A 19866-nucleotide genomic window follows, 5' to 3' on the forward strand; every position below is an offset into this window, starting at 1 on the left:
TGTCCGCAGTCTCTGGTCATCTCCTGTACTGTCCGCAGTCTCCGGTCACCTCCTGTACTACGTCCGCAGTCTCTGGTCATCCCCTGTACTGTGTCCACAGTCTCTGGTCATCTCCTGTACTGTGTCCGCAGTCTCTGGTCATCTCCTGTACTATGTCCGCAGTCTCCGGTCATCTCCTGTACTATGTCCGCAGTCTCTGGTCATCTCCTGTACTGTGTCCGCAGTCTCTGGTCATCCCCTGTACTGTGTCCGCAGTCTCCGGTCATCTCCTGTACTGTGTCCGCAGTCTCTGGTCATCTCCTGTACTGTGTCCGCAGTCTCCGGTCATCCCCTGTACTGTGTCCGCAGTCTCTGGTCATCCCCTGTACTGTGTCTGCAGTCTCTGGTCATCCCCTGTACTGTGTCCACAGTCTCTGGTCATCTCCTGTACTGTGTCCGCAGTCTCCGGTCATCTCCTGTACTATGTCCGCAGTCTCCGGTCATCTCCTGTACTGTGTCCGCAGTCTTCGGTCATCTCCTGTACTGTGTCCGCAGTCTCCGGTCATCCCTGTACTGTGTCCGCAGTCTCCGGTCATCCCCTGTACTGTGTCCGCAGTCTCTGGTCATCTCCTGTACTGTCTGCAGTCTCTGGTCATCCCCTGTACTGTGTCCGCAGTCTCTGGTCATCTCCTGTACTGTCCGCAGTCTCCGGTCATCCCCTGTACTGTGTCTGCAGTCTCCGGTCATCTCCTGTACTGTCTGCAGTCTCTGGTCATCTCCTGTACTGTGTCTGCAGTCTCTGGTCATCTCCTGTACTGTGTCCGCAGTCTCCGGTCATCTCCTGTACTATGTCCGCAGTCTCCGGTCATCCCCTGTACTATGTCCGCAGTCTCCGGTCATCCCCTGTACTGTGTCCGCAGTCTCCGGTCATCTCCTGTACTGTGTCCGCAGTCTCCGGTCATCTCCTGTACTATGTCCGCAGTCTCCGGTCATCCCCTGTACTATGTCCGCAGTCTCCGGTCATCCCCTGTACTGTGTCCGCAGTCTCTGGTCATCTCCTGTACTGTGTCCGCAGTCTCCGGTCATCTCCTGTACTGTGTCTGCAGTCTCCGGTCATCTCCTGTACTGTGTCCGCAGTCTCTGGTCATCCCCTGTACTGTGTCCGCAGTCTCTGGTCATCCCCTGTACTACGTCCGCAGTCTCCGGTCATCTCCTGTACTTTGTCCGCAGTCTCCGGTCATCTCCTGTACTATGTCTGCAGTCTCCGGTCATCTCCTGTACTGTGTCTGCAGTCTCCGGTCATCTCCTGTACTGTGTCTGCAGTCTCTGGTCATCTCCTGTACTATGTCCGCAGTCTCCTGTCATCTCCTGTACTATGTCCGCAGTCTCCGGTCATCTCCTGTACTGTGTCCGCAGTCTCTGGTCATCCCCTGTACTGTGTCCGCAGTCTCTGGTCATCTCCTGTACCGTGTCTGCAGTCTCTGGTCATCTCCTGTACTATGTCCGCAGTCTCTGGTCATCTCCTGTAATGTCTGCAGTCTCTGACCGTCTCCTGTTCTGTGTCTGCAGTCTCTGACCATCTCCTGTACTATGCAGTCTCTGACCGTCTCCTGTACTATGCAGTCTCTGACCGTCTCCTGTATTATATCTGCAGTCTCTGACCATCTCCTGCGCTATGTCTGCAGTCTCTGGTCATCTCCTGTACTGTGTCCGCAGTCTCTGGTCATCCCCTGTACTGTGTCCGCAGTCTCTGGTCATCTCCTGTACTACATCCGCAGTCTCCGGTCATCTCCTGTACTGTGTCCGCAGTCTCCGGTCATCTCCTGTACTATGTCTGCAGTCTCCGGTCATCTCCTGTACTGTGTCCGCAGTCTCCGGTCATCTCCTGTACTGTGTCTGCAGTCTCTGGTCATCTCCTGTACTATGTCTGCAGTCTCCGGTCATCTCCTGTACTGTGTCTGCAGTCTCCGGTCATCTCCTGTACTGTGTCTGCAGTCTCTGGTCATCTCCTGTACTATGTCCGCAGTCTCCTGTCATCTCCTGTACTATGTCCGCAGTCTCCGGTCATCTCCTGTACTGTGTCCGCAGTCTCTGGTCATCCCCTGTACTGTGTCCGCAGTCTCTGGTCATCCCCTGTACTGTGTCTGCAGTCTCTGGTCATCTCCTGTACTATGTCCGCAGTCTCTGGTCATCTCCTGTAATGTCTGCAGTCTCTGACCGTCTCCTGTACTGTGTCTGCAGTCTCTGACCATCTCCTGTACTATGCAGTCTCTGACCGTCTCCTGTACTATGCAGTCTCTGACCGTCTCCTGTACTATGCAGTCTCTGACCGTCTCCTGTATTATATCTGCAGTCTCTGACCATCTCCTGTACTGTGTCTGCAGTCTTTGACCGTCTCCTGCGCTATGTCTGCAGTCTCTGGTCATCTCCTGTACTGTGTCTGCAGTCTCTGGTCATCTCCTGTACTGTGTCCGCAGTCTCTGGTTGTCTCCTGTACTATGTCTGCAGTCTCTGGTTGTCTCCTGTACTATGTCTGCAGTCTCTGGTTGTCTCCTGTACTATGTCCGCAGTCTCTGGTCATCTCCTGTACTGTGTCCGCAGTCTGTGGTCATCTCCTGTACTATGTCTGCAGTCTCTAGTCATCTCCTGTACTATGTCCGCAGTCTCTGGTCATCTCCTGTACTATGTCCGCAGTCTCTGGTCATCTCCTGTACTATGTCTGCAGTCTCTGGTCATCTCCTGTACTGTGTCTGCAGTCTCTGACAGTCTCCTGTAATGTCTGCAGTCTCTGACAGTCTCCTGTAATGTCTGCAGTCTCTGACCGTCTCCTGCACTCCTCACCAAAACTCTCATATTTTTCTATTAGCAAAAACTCATCAAAAACGCAGCAAAAGCCCAACACATGAATTTTTGGTGCGAGTCCATTGAAGTCTATTACATGCAATACACAATCTGCTGCGAGAATAAAGTCTCTGACACTCTCCACAGAACGCACGGATGTGAACGAGATCCATAGGAAATCATTGTAAACGGAGTGCGGTGCGTTTCTGTAAACTGGGTAAAGGGGAAGCCATGGATATTCATATTTGAAGGTTCGATCGTTGTGATTAAGTTGCACGTCACTTTACAAAGAACACCCAATCACGTGCGAGGAACATTTTTTTTTTTTAAAGTGTATTTTTGCTGGCACAGGATTGGATGATGGAAGTCAGCAGAGTTTCAGGTCATTCTCTAAGCCACGCCTCAATAAATGATTGATTTCTGATTGATCTTTCCTGATAGCAATCAATGATCAATAGTTGACAACAAATTCAATCAATATGCAAAACACGGGGAAGTGGACTTCGATCAATAGATCGATGCGAGTGCCATTTACTAATCTCATAATCTGATCGAATGAAATCCAATTCAGGGACCGAAGGGATGATTTACTAAACTGAAAAGTGCAGAATCTGGTGCAGCTCTGCAAAAGGAACCAATCAGCTTCCAGCTTTTATTGCCAAAGCTTCACTGAACCAGCTGATGGTAGAAGCTGATTGGCTGCCATGCACAGCGGCTCCAGATTCTGAGTGCTCCAGGCTTAGTAAATCCCCCCCAAAGTATCTCAGTGCTGCCCATTGATTTACCATAATCGGTCATCTTCTGACCTGGCTGATCGATCGATCTGATCCGGACTGAAGGTATGGCCATTTGTTTGTTTGCCAATTCGATCGAATCGTACATCGATCAGATAATAAAATCGAAGCCCGGATGGCCAGCGTGGGTCCCATGGAATCGATCGAATGATCGTGGTAAGACATCGATGTCGGTAGGCCTGCAATGCTGTGAATTATTCATGGCGATCATATTTAGTGAATGATGGCGACCTTGAAGAGACATTGCTTTACACTCCGACAAAAATAACATCTAGCACAGATCCGCTCCGCTGATGAACTTCAGAGATTCTGCCGCCGTAAATGAGAGCTAAATATAGAAGATTTATAAAAAGATGGAGAGAGAAATATGCGGCAATTTATCTGCAGAACGAACCGTCGCATCTGAGGATCATTCGATACGTTGTGGACGATGACGGGAGACTTCTCTGGAATACAATTGTATCCACTTCTGACGTCTTTCCTCAAAAGACATTCTCTCTGTTTACATGTTATTTTGTGTTTGTTTGTTTCTTACTTTATATTTGTTTATGCTTTATGTTACTTTGTTTCTATGTTACTTTGTGTTCGTGTATACAGTATGCTACCTTTTTGTTTGTTTTTCTATTACTTTTTTTTATTTGTTTATATGCAACTTTGTTTGTTTATACGGTTTGTTACTTTTCATTTATTTGCTTTTAGATTCCTTTGTTTTATTTGGTTATATGTTACTTTGTTTGTTTATACGGTATGGTACCTGTTTGTATTTATTTGTTTTTATATTACTTTTATATTACTGTTTATATGTTGCTGTATGTATGTTTATATGGTATGTTACCTTTTTGTTTATTTGTTTTTCTATTACTTTTTTTCTATTACTTTTTTATTTATTTCTATGTTACTTTGTGTGTTTATACTGTATGGTACCTGTTTGTTTTTGTATTACTTTTTTTTTTTAACTTGCTTATGTTACTTTATGTCTAAAACATACAGTAACATATAAACACATAAAAAGTAATATAAAAACAAATAAACAAAAAGGTAACATACCATATAAACAGACATAAAGTACGTAAAAATAAATTGCTACATTGAGCGCTGCAGTAAAAGCAGCTGAACATTCAAGGAAACCACATAAATCCTTGTGAGAAATAGCATAAAATATCAAATGCAGCACTAAAATCAATGTAAAGTACCAGTATATAATAATCAAGATTAAATGAATGTGAATGATCTGATCATAGACTGCAAGAAAAATAAAGTCCTGTAATGGTGCTCCTTGTGTTCCCTGTGCATATAGTATAAATGCGCACTAACCAGAGGCGTATTTAAATATCATGAAGATCCCCCCTCTCTCTGGTCAGGATATGGACTGGAACTGGAGGTGATGAAGATGGGATGCCCTTGTATGGTGAAGATGGATCCGGAGTGCCAGAGGTCCCCTTTAGGGATATGCGGGCAAGGAATCCTGGATAACAGGTCCTTCCCTTCTCTGGAGCTGATCACCACAGGGCTCTGAAAGCAGAAAGCTCCTCAAGGGAGGCCAAGGGAAGTACTCCTGGTGGAGTAATTAGGTTTTATTAGCAAAAACGATGAGTATAGGGATAAATAGGTCACAGCAGTGTGAGATAGAAACAAGTGACTGACCATCCAAATTCAAAGACGGCTGCCGGGCCTCCACGTGGTGCCGGCGGCGTGACGTCACGACGTCATGGGCTCCAACTGACGCGTTTTGTGCGCACGCACTTCCTCAGAGGTAGAGACAAAGTCCTTCGTTTCTACCTCTGAGGAAGTCTATCTCTACCTCTGAGGAAGTGCGTGCAAAGTCCTTCGTTTCTACCTCTGAGGAAGTCCTTCGTCTATACCTCTGAGGAAGTGCGTGCGAAGTCCTTCGTCTCTACCTCTGAGGAAGTGCGTGCGAAGTCCTTCGTCTCTACCTCTGAGGAAGTGCGTGCGAAGTCCTTCGTCTCTACCTCTGAGGAAGTGCGTGCGCACGAATAGCGTCAGGCGAAGCCCAGGACGTTGTGATGTCACACCGCCGGTGCCACGGAAAGCTTTCCGCTTTCAGAGCCCTCTGGTGATCAGCTCCAGAGAAGGGAAGGACCTGTTATCCAGGATTCCTTGCCCGCATATCCCTAAAGGGGACCTCTGGCACTCCAGATCCATCTTCACCATACAAGGGCATCCCATCTCCATCACCTCCAGTTCCAGTCCATATCCTGACCAGAGAGAGGGGGGATCTTCATGATATTTACACACCGCGTATTTTAAATACGCCTCTGGTTAGTGCGCATTTATACTATATGCACTGGGAACACAAGGAGCACCATTACAGGACTTTTCTTGCAGTCTACGATCAGATCATTCACATTCATGTATTCTTGATTATTATATACTGGTACTTTACATTGATTTTAGCGCTGCATTTAAATTTTATGCTATTTCTCACAAGGATTTATGTGGTTTCCTTGAATGTTCAGCTGCTTTTACTGTAGCGCTCAATGTAGCAACTTATTATTACGTACTTTATGTCTGTTTATATGGTATGTTACCTTTTTGTTTATTTGTTTTTATATTACTTTTTATGTGTTTATATTTTACTGTATGTTTGTTTATATGTTACCTTTTTGTTTCTTTGTTTTTCTATTACTTTTTTTTCCTATTTCTTTTTTATTTGTTTCTATGTTACTTTATGTTTGTTTATACCAGTGGTCTCCAAACTGTGGCCCGGATGTGGCCCTTCACTTGCATTTTATATCAGGCCCTTGGGGCACTATTTCGCTCACTTATACCTCCCACTGACACCAATAATTGGCCATAATTACTGCCACTGACACTGATACAAGGGAACTGTTCCTCCCACTGACACCAATAATTGGCCATAATTACTGCCACTGACATCAACATTACAAGGAAACTATCCCTCCCACTGACACCAATGATACAAGGGAACTATTCCTCCCACTGACACCATATGATGCAAGGGAACTATTCCTCCCACTGACACCAATGATACAAGGGAACTATTCCTCCCACTGACACCAATGATACAAGGGAACTATTCCTCCCACTGACACCATATGATACAAGGGAACTATTCCTCCCACTGACACCATATGATACAAGGGAACTATTCCTCCCACTGATACCAACAATTGGCCATAATTGCTGCCACTGACACCAATGATACTGTCAGGGTCCACTGCGGCGTTTGGTCCAGCGCATGTGCAGTTTACCGGCTTGCGCTGGGCTGCGGGCGCTAGGTCCTGGCCGACCGCAGCAGGGACGAACTCGCGCATGCGCACTGGGGGCCGCGGGTGCTCGCCTGGCACCAATGACAGCGCGGGGCGCGGTATTTAAATCCGCCCTGCGCTGACACTGGTTGCCGTTTGGTCTATCCTGTGTTCCCTGCCTCTATATTCATTGATAGTTGATCGTTGCTGACCCGGATTGCCCCTGACTGTGCTGTATTCTCCTGCTCTGACCCCTGGCTTGCCTGACCTCTCTCTTGGATGCCCCCCATTGGATCTGATCTTTTGGTACTGACCCTGCGTGTGACCCAATTATCCTCTGCCTGCCGCCTTGTACCGCGCTGCTCCCACGGTAACCGACCCGGCCTGTCTGACCACAATCCATCCATCCGTCCTGCTCGGACCCTTCCGCCTCTTCACATCAGGCTCTCATCTTGTAGATATCTCCGGCGGACCCCTCTACCATGGGTGGGTGTACTCAGAGGCCGCGACCTGGTCCTGGTCTGCTCCAAGTCCATTCCCACCATCAGGGGCCCTGGTGAACAAGCAGACCGGGAGTTAGACCCTGCGTTCTGGGAAATCCTGTCCGGTGGGTTGCCAGAGGTACCGCCAGGTGGATCATTACAAATACAAGGGACCTATTCCTCCCACTGACACCAACAATTGGCCATAATTCCTCCCACTGACACCAATGATACATGGGAACTAATCCTCCCACTAACACCAAGAATAGGGCATAATTACTGCCACTGACATCAACAATGGGACATTTTATCATTCACCTTTCCATCCAATGATGGGGTTTTATTCCTTCCATTGACACCAGCAAGAGGCCATAATTCCTGCCACTGACACCAACAATGGGACATTTTTTAATTTATATAGTTTCTTTGTTTATTTTGTTTCTATTTTACTCTATGTTTATATGTTACTTTATGTTTTTTTTTGGTTACTTTATTTGTTACTTTTTTATTTTTTGTTGTTACTTTATTTGCTACTTTATGTTTGTTTTTTTGTTACTTTACTTTCTTTGCTACTTTACTTCCTCCTCCCAACCAGCCATAAAAAGATTTGCCAAACTGGGGGAAAATTTAGCCCCCATGGCTACCCCTCTGGTTTGCAGGTAAGACTGCTTATTGAACCAGAACTAAGTATGTGACATCGCCAAATCCAATAATCTCAGTATAAATGATTTGTGAGGGTCGCTAATCTCTTCGGTGTCACGGAGATAATGTCCAGCAGCTTCCAAGCCATCTTCATGTCTGATGTCGCTGTGCAGAGAAGCCACATCTGCTGTAACTAGGAAAGTGTTGGGCTGACAGTTATATCTTGGATTTCTTGTAAAACCTGTTTAGTGTCTTTTAGGAGGGAAGGAGTGATACAAACTAATGTCTGCAGAAATGTGTCAGTGTACCCTCCCCCCCCGCCCGGGAGAACAGGGAACCAATGCCACCAATAACTGGACGCCCTGGAGGATGAACCGGGTCCTTCTGAATGTTAGGTAGCCGGTATAGAACAGACATCCCAGGAGAGGAGGGACATCAGAACTCTTTTCCTTCTTAGTAATAACTCCCTCTTTATAGACGGTTTCTCCCTTTTGTAGGAAATAAGGAGTATAAAGCTGAATATAATAAATTACAACTAATACTGAGAATGAACAAAAGGCTAAAAAGACAAAGAAATATTTACAAGATATTAAAGATTACAAGGAGGATAAAGTCTTTAACCCCTCGCCTGCCGGGCACTTCTACCCCCTTCCTGCCTGCCGGGCACTTCTACCCCCTTCCTGCCTACAGGGCACTTCTACCCCCTTCCTGCCTACCGGGCACTTCTACCCCCTTCCTGCCTACAGGGCACTTCTACCCCCTTCCTGTCTACAGGGCACTTCTACCCCCTTCCTGCCTACAGGGCACTTCTACCCCCTTCCTGCCTGCCGGGCACTTCTACCCCCTTCCTGCCTGCCGGGCACTTCTACCCCCTTCCTGCCTGCCGGGAACTTCTACCCCCTTCCTGCCTACCAGGCACTTCTACCCCCTTCCTGCCTACCGGGCACTTCTACCCCCTTCCTGCCTGCCGGGCAATTCTACCCCCTTCCTGCCCACCGGGCACTTCTACCCCCTTCCTGCCTACAGGACACTTCTACCCCCTTCCCGCCTACAGGACACTTCTACCCCCTTCCTGCCTACAGGACACTTCTACCCCCTTCCTGCCCACCGGGCACTTCTACCCCCTTCCTGCCTACCGGGCACTTCTACCCCCTTCCTGCCCCCCTGGGTGCTTCTACCCCCTTCCTGCCCCCCTGGGCGCTTCTACCCCCTTCCTGCCCGCCGGACACTTCTACCCCCTTCCTGCCCACCGGACACTTCTACCCCCTTCCTGCCTACAGGACACTTCTACCCCCTTCCTGCCTACCGGACACTTCTACCCCCTTCCTGCCTGCCGGGCACTTCTACCCCCTTCCTGCCCACCAGGCACTGTCACCCCCTTCCTGCCTACCAGGCACTTCTACCCCCTTCCTGCCTACCAGGCACTTCTACCCCCTTCCTGCCTACCGGGCACTTCTACCCCCTTCCTGCCTACTGGACACTTCTACCCCCTTCCTGCCTACCGGGCACTTCTACCCCCTTCCTGTGTGCCGGACACTTCTACCCCCTTCCTGCCCACCGGGCACTTCTACCCCCTTCCTGCCTACCGGGCACTTCTACCCCCTTCCTGTGTGCCGGACACTTCTACCCCCTTCCTGCCCAGGCCAATGTTCAGCTGTCAGCGCTGTCGCTGTAACCGGTTATAACTGTTCAATAATTTCTTCCATGTCAGTGTGGGACCCCTGCCTACAGGACACTTCTACCCCCTTCCTGCCCACCGGGCACTTCTACCCCCTTCCTGCCTACCGGGCACTTCTACCCCCTTCCTGCCCCCCTGGGCGCTTCTACCCCCTTCCTGCCCCCCTGGGCGCTTCTACCCCCTTCCTGCCCGCCGGACACTTCTACCCCCTTCCTGCCCACCGGACACTTCTACCCCCTTCCTGCCTACAGGACACTTCTACCCCCTTCCTGCCTACCGGACACTTCTACCCCCTTCCTGCCTGCCGGGCACTTCTACCCCCTTCCTGCCTGCTGGGCACTTCTACCCCCTTCCTGCCTGCCGGGCACTTCTACCCCCTTCCTGCCCACCAGGCACTGTCACCCCCTTCCTGCCTACCAGGCACTTCTACCCCCTTCCTGCCTACCAGGCACTTCTACCCCCTTCCTGCCTACCGGGCACTTCTACCCCCTTCCTGCCTACTGGACACTTCTACCCCCTTCCTGCCTACCGGGCACTTCTACCCCCTTCCTGTGTGCCGGACACTTCTACCCCCTTCCTGCCCACCGGGCACTTCTACCCCCTTCCTGCCTACCGGGCACTTCTACCCCCTTCCTGTGTGCCGGACACTTCTACCCCCTTCCTGGCCACCGGGCACTTCTACCCCCTTCCTGCCTACCGGGCACTTCTACCCCCTTCCTGCCTACCGGGCACTTCTACCCCCTTCCTGCCTGCCGGGCACTTCTACCCCCTTCCTGCCTACCGGGCACTTCTACCCCCTTCCTGCCTACCAGGCACTTCTACCCCCTTCCTGTGTGCCGGACACTTCTACCCCCTTCCTGCCCACCGGGCACTTCTACCCCCTTCCTGCCTACCGGGCACTTCTACCCCCTTCCTGCCTACCGGGCACTTCTACCCCCTTCCTGCCTACCGGGCACTTCTACCCCCTTCCTGCCTGCCGGGCACTTCTACCCCCTTCCTGCCCACCGGGCACTTCTACCCCCTTCCTGCCTACAGGACACTTCTACCCCCTTCCTGCCTACAGGACACTTCTACCCCCTTCCTGCCTACCAGGCACTTCTACCCCCTTCCTGCCCACCGGGCACTTCTACCCCCTTCCTGCCTACCGGGCACTTCTACCCCTTTCCTGCCCCCCTGGGCGCTTCTACCCCCTTCCTGCCCGCCGGACACTTCTACCCCCTTCCTGCCCACCGGACACTTCTACCCCCTTTCTGCCTACAGGACACTTCTACCCCCTTCCTGCCTACCGGACACTTCTACCCCCTTCCTGCCTGCCGGGCACTTCTACCCCCTTCCTGCCTGCCGGGCACTTCTACCCCCTTCCTGCCTACCGGGCACTTCTACCCCCTTCCTGCCTGCCGGGCACTTCTACCCCCTTCCTGCCCACCAGGCACTGTCACCCCCTTCCTGCCTACCAGGCACTTCTACCCCCTTCCTGCCTACCAGGCACTTCTACCCCCTTCCTGCCTGCCAGGCACTTCTACCCCCTTCCTGCCTACAGGACACTTCTACCCCCTTCCTGCCTACCGGGCACTTCTACCCCCTTCCTGCCTACCGGGCACTTCTACCCCCTTCCTGCCTACCAGGCACTTCTACCCCCTTCCTGTGTGCCGGGCACTTCTACCCCCTTCCTGCCCACCGGGCACTTCTACCCCCTTCCTGCCTACCGGGCACTTCTACCCCCTTCCTGTGTGCCGGACACTTCTACCCCCTTCCTGCCCAGGCCAATGTTCAGCTGTCAGCGCTGTCGCTGTAACCGGTTATAACTGTTCAATAATTTCTTCCATGTCAGTGTGGGACCCCTGGATAGGGTCTGATACGTACAATCAGCGTTCACAATTTTCTGTGCTTCTGTCATGTAGTCGATTTATCCAGGACCACGACACCACCTCCATAATCTGCTGGTGGAATGACCGAACCTTTGTTGGACAGAAGACTAGTCATGCTTTTAGGGCCGGCATGTGATTGATGTACATGTTTCATATGAAGTGATTCAAGATCTTTGGGCGCCATGTTTTTAATCGTGGTTATGTGCAGATTGTTACCTGCAGGAGGATTACACAGGGAGGGGTTTCTGAGATCGGAATTTTTGCTAGTATTCATGGTGGAAGGTCTAGTCACTATTGGGTTCTGTAAGAAATATTTCTTTAATGAGACATTACGTATGAAGTTATGAACATCAGTGTAAGCCTGGAACTTATGAAGTTTGGCTCGAGGAGCATATTTTAGGCCTTTATTGAGTAAACTAGTTTCTTCGGGAGTTAATGGTACCTTATTGAGATTGAATATACAGATACTGGCTAGCTCCACCTTCTTTTGTGGTCTGTTGACCCTCTTTCCTCGTATGGTACCTCTTCCGGATGTTACTGTGAGGGACCGCCGGACGGCACCACTAGCACTCCAGTGGTCAGGCGCGCCCAGAGCGCGGAGTCTAAGCCCCAGGGTACTTGTTCACCAGGGCCCCTGATGGTGGGGATGGACTTGTAGTACCCCGGGACCAGGTCGCCACTACTGAGCACACCTGTCAGTGGTAGGGGTGTTCGCCAGGGGCTCCAACCAGGGAGAGCCACATGTAAGGAGGTCGGGTGACCCCGATGGGATGGATGGATGGATGGCTGAGCAAGTGCGGAGTCAGACAGGCCGAGTTGGTAACGTAGAGGGCGGTAAGGTACAAGGGAGCGGGCAGAGAATCGTCGGGTCACACGCCAAGTCAGCAACAGTAGGTCAGATCTAATGAGGGGCATTCAGGAAGAGAGGTCAGGCAAAGCAAGGGTCTGGGCAGGAGAAATCAGCAGGGCAAGAGCAATCCGGGTCAAATAACTTACAAGGCACAGGTTCAGATTCGCAGGATACAGGTAGGACCAGAAGGCACTGAAATGACAGCACAGGGACATTTAAATATCCCGCCCTGCGCTGCCATTGGTGCCCAGCGGGCGGCCGCGGCTTCTACTGCGCATGCGCGAACTCGAACGCCGCGGCCGGCCCGGAACTAGTGCCCGTGTCCCCGCACAGGGCGGTGCAGTGCGCCTGCGCCAGGACCATCGCGGCGGGGATCGAGGGGATCCCTGACAGTTACATAGCGGCTGAAAAAAGACAAAAGTCCATCCAGTTCAACCATAGAAAAACAAATGCAAATTCCTTTTTTTTGTTGCTGTATTCCAACCCTAAATAATTCTGATTGTGGGGTTGATGTGAATGTGGTCCATTATTATGCACCCGGGGGGGACCTCTGGCTTCAGGATAATGATTATTAGACTGCCGAGTGTGATCAGAGTAATATGTGTCACATTGTGCTGGATTGCTATGGCCTCGAGAACGACCATAAAACCGTGATGGGTGGCCATAGGAATGATCAGTATACTGAGAGTTCTTTAGGCCGTGATAGTTGGTTTTTGGGTAGGCGTACGGCCTATTAGCATCATGGGAGTCCCTATCCTGTATACGGGGTGCTCTATAGTCATCTCCTGGGAAGGAGCTCTTTATTACAGCCCTTCCTATGGTGGTATGGAGATGCATAAGTAGTAATAACCATTTGTCTCCTGTTGGGGGCACTACCCTTCGAGGTGAATTGTCCTTGTCTCCCATTTCGATAGTTATTATCTACATATACAAAGAGGGGGTGCAGCGCTACTAAACTCAACAATGACAAAAATGCATATATGAAGTGCAAATAAAGAGGCCCCTAGATGGTGGCCAAAGGTGCTAAAGGGTGTTGACTCCGTTAAAAGTCCAGAGAGAAGAAGTGCTGATGAGATTTCAGGTAATCTCAGGGTGTCCAGTGATAGGGACCGTCGATCTTGGTGATAAATAATGAGAATGCGCACTCACCAGATACTCAGCGGATACAGCCTGCTCCCATGGGGTCTCCTCACAAAGAATATGGTTGCTGGGTGAAGAGGAGTTCATCTGGAGTCTGAGAATCAAGATGTTGTGACACACCTGATGAATACTATGCTCCCTTGAGAGCCAATCACGTTTGCAGAACCAGCCATATTCTTTGTGAGGAGACCCATGGGAGCAGGCTGTATCCATTGAGTGGGGATCCCCCATGAGTGATAACACCGCCAGGGAATGAGGATCAATCGGACCTGATCTGACCAGACCTATCTGGATGACCAGAGGCTTACTACTATTGATGCGCATTTGAATTGCGTATCTGGTGAGTGCGCAATCTCATTATTTATCACCAAGATCGACGGTCCATATCACTGGACACCCTGAGATCATCTGAAATCTCATCAGCACTTCTTCTCTCTGGACTTTTAACGGAGTCAACACCCTTTAGCACCTTTGATCACCATCTAGTGGCCTCTTCATTTGCACTTTGTCACTTCATATATGCATTTTTGTCATTGTTGAGTTTAGTAGCGCTGCACCCCCTCTTTGTATATGTGCTTTAGAAGGTTTATGGGTTCCTTTTTTGGTGTACAGCTGCTTATACATTTGGAATTATTTTAGCGCTCGCTGACTTGTTCTGTTATTACTGATAGTTATTATCTGAATAGGGTACAGATCTCATATCTCTCGTGCCTATCTCATCATCCTGCAAATCTTGGAGTGCATGAAACCTGTTAGAAGTGTGGATAGGGAATTCATCATCGTCCGTGGAAGAGGCACTATCCAGGGTGTCTCTTCTGGAATGATGTGCCTGGGGATAATATCCCCTCAAATCAGCACTTGAGAGTCTCCTGAAAAAAGGTTTCAGTGAAGGAGGGGGTCCTCCGGTGTCAAATCTGACATTATGTGTTTTGTTAGCCTCCACATTCATGTCGGTGGGTATTTGCCACTTAACTACTTGCCGACCGCAGATAGCCGAATGACGGCTTCACTGCGGCCGGCCTGTTCTGGGAGGGCGTCATATGATGTTCTCACAGAACACGCCCTCCCACGATCCCCCGGGGGCGCGCACCTGGCGATCTCCATGATCAATGTGTCCTACTGACACAGCTGAACACATGGTATGGTAAAAGGCCAATCACAGCGGCCTTTTACCACGTGATCACCCGTGTCCAATGACACGCTGATCACCAGGAAATGCAATTGCCGGTTCTCTGCTGCACTTTCCTCACGCTGTCAGAGTGCGAGGAAAGTACTGCCAAGAACCGGCAGTTGTCAGAGGAGGAATCGGCACCGATCATCAGGGCACTGATGATCAGTGCCCTAATGATCGGAGCCCTGCAGTGTCACCCACCAGTGCCACCCACAAGTGCCACCCACCTGTGCCCAGCAGTGCCAACCACCTGTGCCCAACAGTGCCCAGTAGTGCCACCCAGCAGTGCTGCCAGTCAGTGCCGCCTATCAGTTCCCATAAGTGCCAACTATCAGTGCCACCTATCAGTGCCCATAAGTGCCAACTATCAGTGCCAGCTCATCAGTGCCGCCTATCAGAGCCACCTATCAGTGCCCATCAGTGCTGCCTATCAGTGCCCATCAGTGCTGCCTATCTGTGCCACCTCATCAGTGCCACCTATCAGTGCTGCCTATCAGTGCCCATCAGTGTTGCCTATCAATGCAGCCTTATCAACGCACATCAGTGAAGGAGAAAAATTACCTGTTTGCAAAATTTTATAATCGAAGCAAAGAAAACCTTTTTTTTTCAAATTTTTTGCTCTGTTTTTGTTTATAGTGCAAAAAAATAAAACCCCCAGTGGCAAGTAAATACCACCAAAGGAAAGCTCCATGTGTGTGAAAAAAATTATAAAAATGTCATCTGGGTACAGTGTTGCATGACCGCGCAATTGTCATTCAAAGTGTGACAGCGCTGAAAGCTGAAAATTGGCCTGGGCAGGAAGGGGGAATAAGTGCCCGGCAGGCAAGAAGGGGGTAGAAGTGCCCGGTAGGTAGGAAGGGGGTAGAAGTGTCCTGTAGGCAGGAAGGGGGTAGAAGTGCCCGGTAGGCAGGAAGGGGGTAGAAGTGTCCGGTAGGCAGGAAGGGGGTAGAAGTGTCCTGTAGGCAGGAAGGGGGTAGAAGTGGCCTGTAGGCAGGAAGGGGGTAGAAGTGCCCTGTAGGCAGGAAGGGGGTAGAAGTGTCCGGCAGGCAGGAAGGGGGTAGAGGTGTCCTGTAGGCAGGAAGGGGGTAGAAGTGCCCTGTAGGTAGGAAGGGGGTAGAAGCGTCCTTTAGGCAGGAAGGGGGTAGAAGTGTCCTGTAGGCAGGAAGGGGGTAAAAGTGTCCGGTAGGCAGGGAGGGGGTAGAAGTGTTCGGTAGGCAGGAAGGGGGTAGAAGTGTCCTGTAGGCAGGAAGGGGGTAGAAGTGGCCTGTAGGCAGGAAGGGGGTAGAAGTGCCCGGGAGGCAGGAAGGGGGTAGAAGTGTCCGGCAGGCAGGAAGGGGGTAGAAGTGCCCGGGAGGCAGGAAGGGGGTAGAAGTGCCCGGCAGGCAGGAAGGGGGTAGAAGTGCCAGGCAGGCGAGGGGGTAGAAGTGCCCGGCAGGCAGGAAGGGGGTAGAAGTGCCCGGTAGGTAGGAAGGGGGTAGAAGTGTCCTGTAGGCAGGAAGGGGGTAGAAGTGCCCGGTAGGCAGGAAGGGGGTAGAAGTGTCCGGTAGGCAGGAAGGGGGTAGAAGTGTCCTGTAGGCAGGAAGGGGGTAGAAGTGGCCTGTAGGCAGGAAGGGGGTAGAAGTGCCCTGTAGGCAGGAAGGGGGTAGAAGTGTCCGGCAGGCAGGAAGGGGGTAGAGGTGTCCTGTAGGCAGGAAGGGGGTAGAAGTGCCCTGTAGGTAGGAAGGGGGTAGAAGCGTCCTTTAGGCAGGAAGGGGGTAGAAGTGTCCTGTAGGCAGGAAGGGGGTAAAAGTGTCCGGTAGGCAGGGAGGGGGTAGAAGTGTTCGGTAGGCAGGAAGGGGGTAGAAGTGTCCTGTAGGCAGGAAGGGGGTAGAAGTGGCCTGTAGGCAGGAAGGGGGTAGAAGTGCCCGGGAGGCAGGAAGGGGGTAGAAGTGTCCGGCAGGCAGGAAGGGGGTAGAAGTGCCCGGGAGGCAGGAAGGGGGTAGAAGTGCCCGGCAGGCAGGAAGGGGGTAGAAGTGCCAGGCAGGCGAGGGGGTAGAAGTGCCCGGCAGGCAGGAAGGGGGTAGAAGTGCCCGGCAGGCAGGAAGGGGGTAGAAGTGCCCGGCAGGCAGGAAGGGGGTAGAAGTGCCCGGCAGGCGAGGGGTTAAAGACTTTATCCTCCTTGTAATCTTTAATATCTTGTAAATATTTCTTTGTCTTTTTAGCCTTTTGTTCATTCTCAGTATTAGTTGTAATTTATTATATTCAGCTTTATACTCCTTATTTCCTACAAAAGGGAGAAACCGTCTATAAAGAGGGAGTTATTACTAAGAAGGAAAAGAGTTCTGATGTCCCTCCTCTCCTGGGATGTCTGTTTTATACTGACTACGTAACATTCAGAAGGACCCGGTTCATCCTCCAGGGCGTCCAGTTATTGGTGGCATTGGTTCCCTGTTCTCCCGGGCGGGGGGGGGGGGGGGGGGGGAGTACACTGACACATTTCTGCAGACATTAGTTTGTATCACTCCTTCCCTCCTAAAAGACACTAAACAGGTTTTACAAGAAATCCAAGATATAACTGTCAGCCCAACACTTTCCTAGTTACAGCAGATGTGGCTTCTCTGCACAGCGACATCAGACATGAAGATGGCTTGGAAGCTGCCGGATATTATCTCTGTGACACCAAAGAGATTAGCGACCCTCACAAATCATTTATACTGAGATTATTGGATTTGGCGATGTCACATACTTAGTTCTGGTTCAATAAGCAGTCTTACCTGCAAACCAGAGGGGTAGCCATGGGGGCTAAATTTGCCCCCAGATGGCAAATCTGTTTATGGCTGGTTGGGAGGAGGACCTTATATACGCGAGAGACTGGCCTGAATTGATGTTTTACAGGAGATGTATTGATGATATCCTCTTTCTTTGGCAGGGAGATAAGGGATCTTTAGATAATTTTATTGGCACTTTAACCCCCCTGGCGGTATTCCTGAGTGTAGCTCCACAAGCGGTAACCCCCCCACAATACACTGCAGCGTTGCTCCGGGATCCCTTCTGTGCTTACCTTGTCCTGCGCTCCCGCGATGTCCCCCCTGCAGTGTCCCCTGTAATGTCCTTCGGCCGATGCCGGCATCTGTCTTCCGGGTTCCAGTCCCTGCGACGATGGGACGTACGGGGGACGGAACTGGCGGGATATTCAAAAATGTAAAAAAGTGCCATTCACTAAATACACTAAAATCACATAGTATAACATTCCTGTATCAAACCATTTCACATACATTTTGTCCCGAGTGCTTTGTCCGGCGCCCTGCCTGCATTTTTACCGCCCTTTCTGCCTGGAAACTGAGACACGTCCATGGCGTCCAAAAAGCGTCCCTTTAGGTCAGACGCGGTTTTAGACCGGCTAGAGAACAGCGATAGTAAATCAGAACCACTTGCAGAATTGAGTGATAATGATTGGTGGGGGAAATTCCTCATCAAACACTGAAAACGATTCTGCGACTGAGCTCAGCGATGTGAGAACTTGGCGCTCTATTTCACATTTCAGTGTTTTTGGTTTGATTATATTATTGAATTACATTTATTATTTATTATTATTATTTTTTATGATTATTTATTAAATTATAATTTATGATTTTGTGTTTCAAGTTTTATCATTCCCGGGATGTCTACTAGACTCTTGTCCGGACAGATTTCAGGGAGTTATTCCTAAAAATTACAGCCGACAATAAAAAAAACTACATATTTCCATGCAAAAAAATGTACCGCTTTGAGCACAAAAATATGGACATCATCAGACCGCTAGGAAGCTTAATAACAACACATTAAATATTAGTCTTACTCACTCTGTTAGTCGTGAAGAAATCAACTTCCTCGATCTAACACTTATATACAATGGGACTCATAGAGCGACCAAATCATTTTTACAAATCTACCGATACAAACAGTTACATACCTACAGACAGCCGGAACCACCCAGTTTGGTTCAAAAATACTCCCAAAGGAAATTCATTAGGATTAGACGTAACTGTCATCATCATTGGAGTATTTCCCCCCCTTCCAGTCCGGACACTTCCCCCCCCTTCCAGTCCGGACACTTTCCCCCCCTTCCTGTCCGAACACTTCCCCCCCCCTTCCAGTCCGGACACTTTCCCCCCCTGCCTGTCCGAACACTTCCCCCCCCTTCCAGTCCAGATACTTCCCCCCCCTTCCAGTCCGGGAACTTCCCCCCCGCTTCCTGTCCAAACACTCCCCCCCCTTCCAGTCCGGACACTTCCCCCCCCTTCCAGTCCGGACACTTTCCCCCCCTTCCAATCCTTACACTTTCACGCCCTTCCAGTCTGGACACTTCCCCCCCTTCCAGTCCGGACACTTTCCCCCCTTCCAGTCCGGACACTTTCCCCCCTTCCAGTCCGGACACTTTCCCCCCCTTCCAGTCCGGACACTTTCACACCCTTCCAGTCCGGACACTTTCCCCCCCTTCCAGTCCGGACACTTTCCCCCCCTTCCAGTCTGGACACTTTCCCCCCCTTCCTGTCCAAACACTTCCCCCCCCTTCCAGTCCGGATACTTTCCCCCCCTTCCAGTCCGGATACTTTCCCCCCCTTCCAGTCCGGACACTTTCCCCCCTTCCAGTCCGGACACTTTCCCCCCCTTCCAGTCCGGACACTTTCACACCCTTCCAGTCCGGACACTTTCCCCCCCTTCCAGTCCGGACACTTTCCCCCCCTTCCAGTCTGGACACTTTCCCCCCCTTCCTGTCCAAACACTTCCCCCCCCTTCCAGTCCGGATACTTTCCCCCCCTTCCAGTCCGGATACTTTCCCCCCCTTCCAGTCCGGACACTTTCCCCCCCTTCCTGTCCGGACACTTCCCCCCCTTCCAGTCCGGACACTTTCCCCCCATTCTAGTCTGAACACTTTCCCCCCCTTCCAGTCCGAACACTTTCCCCCCCTTCCTGTCCGGACACTTCCTCCCCCCTTCCAGTCCGGACACTTTCCCCCCCTTCCAGTCCGGACACTTTCCCCCCCTTCCAGTTTGGAAACCCCCTCCCTTCCAATCCTGACACTTTCCCCCCCTTCCAGTCCGGTCACTTTCCCCCCCTTCCAGTCCAGACACTCCCCCCGTTCCAATCCGGACACTTTCCCCCCCTTCCAGTCCGGACACTTTCCCCCCCTTCCAGTTCGGACACTTTCCCCCCCCCCTTCCAGTCCAGA

The sequence above is a fragment of the Staurois parvus genome, unplaced genomic scaffold (genome assembly GCF_062004578.1).
Source record: "Staurois parvus isolate SC_StPar_1 unplaced genomic scaffold, SC_StPar_1.0 ptg003276l, whole genome shotgun sequence".
Classification (NCBI taxonomy): domain Eukaryota; kingdom Metazoa; phylum Chordata; class Amphibia; order Anura; family Ranidae; genus Staurois; species Staurois parvus.